This window comes from Rhyacophila brunnea, unplaced genomic scaffold, assembly GCF_057557595.1.
Source record: "Rhyacophila brunnea isolate RB1 unplaced genomic scaffold, BYU_Rbru_1.0 scaffold_35, whole genome shotgun sequence".
NCBI classification, from domain to species: Eukaryota; Metazoa; Arthropoda; class Insecta; order Trichoptera; family Rhyacophilidae; genus Rhyacophila; species Rhyacophila brunnea.
In genome coordinates this window covers 786,976-791,705 of record NW_028233017.1, presented here as the reverse complement: position 1 = coordinate 791,705, position 4,730 = coordinate 786,976, and the positions used below count along the sequence as shown (strand labels likewise).

At 25.0% G+C, this 4,730-nt stretch overlaps 1 non-coding gene across 1 annotated transcript; it reads left to right on the top strand.

The window, feature by feature from the left end:
• The first annotated feature begins 3,916 nt into the window (after positions 1-3,916).
• Positions 3,917-3,996, top strand: TRNAS-GCU (transfer RNA serine (anticodon GCU)). The gene has a single exon. It is a non-coding gene; the product is annotated as a tRNA-Ser (tRNA).
• Positions 3,997-4,730: the final 734 nt, after the last annotated feature.

Sequence of the window (4,730 nt, the reverse complement as noted above, 5' to 3'; positions counted from 1 at the left end):
AACTAAAATTTACAAAATTTAAAATCATATTACTAAATCTTTGACACTCGTATGCCCTTTTTTTATTTTTCATTTTTGTTTGATTTTAAAGCCCTTAATTGAACTTTTTTTTATTTTTATAAATTCGTGCTTTTTCATGCCTTTTATTTCAATGTCTATATTCTATTTTATCTGTTGCATAAAACCATTTGAGCTTTCTAATAAAATATTTTGTTGCAAAATACTAATTAATGACATAATAATATATCTACATATAAGTAGAGTATTTTCGAATGATAATGACTTGAAATTCTATAAATTATTGCATACAACCCTCTTTTTTAGTATGTATTATTTCAACAGTATCATCTCTCGGTTATAATGCAAAGGTAATCAAATCGAAACCACTAATAAAATTTAATCTCAAGAAATAATACTTTTTATTCATTTTGCTATATAGCATTAAGAAGTATTTTTACGTAAAGGTACCATTTAAGGGCGAATGTTTATAATTTATCATATGTGACAGTGAAAGTATGCTATGAAAAAAAATTTATGATTTAAAGGAACTGATGAATAATTTTATTGATGAACAGTCACATCAGAAAAAACACGCTTGCATCGAGAGAGTGATTGTATCAGCCCAGAAATATCCATGACAAGAACTGTATTGATTAAATTTTTTCCCGAAAAATCGTTAAAATTTATGATTCATTTCAAAATAAGCACAATTATAGTATTATAACAACTTTTGTGATTTAAGTTCTTGATTCAATACTCTTTTATTAGATATATATTTAATCGCCTTAATTTAAAATATTAAAATGTCTTTTTACAGAAATAAGGCAACAATAATATGAAACCTAGGAAATGCATTGGGAATATGCAATTCGGCTTCTTAAAAGGTATAATTCAAATAACTGAACCACAAAAAAACATTCCGATTTATTTACATTGAAGGTTAAAGTAAAATAATTTTTTTTATAAAAATAAATATAGTATTAAACTTGGGATGTAGAAAAAATCAAATCAAATGCAACAAATTAAAGGTATTTTATCAAAGATAAAGAAACATGTATCATGGATGGCAGATAAATCTCTAAGCTTTGATACAAAAGTACCAAGTGTGATTATATTCTTCACTTGTCCTATATTACATTAGTTTTGAAAATTATATTTTATAAGGATCAAAATTTTTTGGTATTTCATCATATTTTATTTGTTATAGACAAAGCACAAATTCATCCGTTTATTGTTTATTTATAATTTTTATGTGAATTATATCTTTTTATCATATAAATGATGCTTTCATAGCAATAAAATAAAGTGTTTTATAATTTTATGTTCGTTTCAGCCCAAAACATTATATAAACTATAAGTTCGCGGTAATCTTAATGGCTTTATAATATTTTATTTATCAATTCTTTATTTGAAAATTTTGATTGTTTTCTGCTTTTAATATATGCCATATTAATCAGACGTGTCTTTTAAACAAGATCTTGTGTGCAAATTTACAAGCCCAGATTATATCTTGCTGGAACTATTAACCCCGCTAAGTACATTATTTTGTACTAGAAAATCATTCTAGAGTTTCTACGACTTTTTCTTCTATTTTTTTATAATAATTTTCTAAATTTTATTTTTATTTTCTTTATGGTAAAAATCACAAGATCTACGATCCCTTAAACTACAAATCAAAAATACGATTATAATGATGATTTAAAAGCCGTGGTCAAATAAAAAAAACAATCATTGATAAAATTAGAATTCTGATTAAATAAATAAAGCAAAAAAGGCATTAATACTGTAAATAAGGCAAAAAATTTATTATTTAAATTATATATAATATAAAAAGCGAAAATTTCTTTTACTAATTAAACACAAGCATTATACCGTAATTTTTAACATGTTAAGGTCAGGCAACACTGTATCATAAAGATTCACAAATAGAATTGAAGTCACAAATCAAATTGAGGCATATTTATAGAATATTATTTAGGAAAATTATTGAACTAATTGGCTTTGAAGAGAGCAGAGGCACTGAAGAAGATTAAGATAAGAAGATACATCTTAGAGCACATATATGATTTGACCAATGTATATCAATGACTTTGTGCTTGAAGAGAAAATTTCATATTACAATCTCAAAAAATAACCCATAAATTAAAAGTTTCTAAAACAAAATTATATCTGAAGAGTTATGCATAATTAATGAATAGCAGTTTAAATTCTATTTATTTAAATAGCGGAAAATATTAAATACTAACCAAGCAATAATTTCAATTTTAAAAACCAATCAAATAGAATATATAAATACGACAAAAAACAATTTTAACCGCATATACAAAATTTAAATATTTTAACTGACAATATAATAAAAAGTCTTTGTATATTGAAATAAATAAACACACCGAATTAATGAAATATATTATTTTCTGAAAATGGTTTCCGCAATAAATCAAAACATGTAACTACGTTAGCTCAGATCTAAGACCTTTAAACAACTGATGTTAATTATTTTCATTTATTTCTTTATAAAGTGATTTTTTTGATTCATTAAAATATATCGAATATTCATTGAACAATAACGCATTAGAAATACCTTTAAAAATAAAATGGGCCTTAATGACCAGAGAATATAAATATAAAAAATATTCACATTATTATAATTTATAAATATATATTCCTAACTATTATAAATAAAATGAATAAAAAAAGTATATCGATTTTATTTTATATTTGTCGTGTTTGAGGCTATTAGAATTCGATAATTTAACATTCTTAAGAATATTAATTTTTGGTCGAATCTAATTAGCCACTGTATAAAAAGATAACAGTATAACTTTTATTAAAATTAATTTAGATCATTAAGATAATCTATTTATTCCATCGAATAAAAAAAATTGACTTGTTGATAAGGTCTACAAGTAGTAAATTTCAAACTATCCCTTAATTATTTTGAGAATGAATAAAGTATGAATAAATTGGATGTGACAAAACCATTTATTTATCTGTTAATTTTATTTTTAGATTTTTACATTTGTTCAAGCTAAACTTTAGATTGCTCTATGTAACAGGCTTGTCTATGACTTCTTTCATTCTGATCATTTTTGAAATCTTGCTCAGGCATCTTCTTCTTTCATGAATTATTAATTCTGGTGTTTGTATCCACCTTATTTCTATAAATTCTGTGCGGTTCAGCTAGCATTCTTACTGGATAATATACTATTTCTGGTATTTTGTAATCATACCATCAGATGTTATGACGTATTTATAAACCATAATATATCCTTATTTGATGTTCTATATATTCTGTTAATGTTATAATTTATCACGCTCGCTTTTTCTTCGTTTATAACTAATTTTTTCAACTTCTTATATTATATGTTTTTTTTATCAACTAATGTTTTTATATAGTTCAAATAAAGTTTTTACGTTTTACATACTAAAATTAGATGAACACAATTTTTTTGAGTTATGTAACTTGCAAATTTATAACCCTATAAAAAATTTAAAACAAGGGTTAGGACCATATGTGACGACTTGGGATGGGTGGGGGTCACAAAGTATCATAAAAAATATGTTAAGGAGTTAAAAATCCCGGACGAAGTAAAAGCATATATTCAAGCTCTCACACTCCGCAAGACACTTGAACTCATCTCATTTGGAAGAAGAAGAGTAGTTGATGAAGATAGATCAGAGAAAGGTGTCAAAAGATGCATCAAGGAGTTGTGCAATATTTACAACACGCTGACTACATCTAAATAGATTTTATCGACAAAAAGAAAATTAAACCAAAAATAAATTATCTTAACCCTATATATTTTGTTCATAATCTCTTGCCTATAGTTTGATTTACAAACATAAAATCAAATTTATTCTTGATGGATACTATTAATTTATATTATATATTATATTACATAACCGACTTTTACAAGGCGCTGTGGCGGAGTGGTTAACGCGACAGACTGCTAATCTGTGCCATTTGGTTCACGAGTTCGAATCTCGTCGGCGTCGTTTTTTTCATTTACGTACTGAGAATTCTTAAATGAGTTACAAAAAATTAAAGTTAGGAGTAGAACTATAAAACACTCGGATTCATTCTATCAATTATGTAATATATTATAATAGAGTAACAATTTTGTTACATATGGGTATTTATGTGTTAAAAGGCGGATATAATTTTGTTTGCTGGTGTGATACAATGTTCGATTAAGAATCATGAATATAATTTTATTTTTCATTCTTACTCACTTTAATTCCTTTTTTATATATTTTAAATGTTAAAATTAAGTAAATTATCCATTTTGTTGCAATACTTTTTCACTTAAAGTAGTTTCAAGTTTATAAAATAACCCTGTATCATTTATATTATACGAAAATGATTAAAGAAGAGACAAATTTGGTTTTTAAATCTGGATATAGAACTCTAAGCAAATTTTTAAATTATTATAATAAATGGATTTTATATAACGCCGAAAGCAAAGCACGGAGAAAAACAGTTGAAAGTATAAGTCTTGAGCGTAGAAGATGTATTTAGAATATAGTTAGGATTATGTGCTTGAAAAGAGTATACAGGAAATATGTGATATAGAGCATCTAAGTTTCAGCTCAATCAAACATGAAAAATTAAAAGAAAATTAGATTTAAGTAAATATAGGTGTAATCCACGCCAAAATAAATACCAAATAGAAGTTGAAGGTGAATTGTAATCCTATAAAGTTATTCTAATTGAAAAAAAATTAGACCTC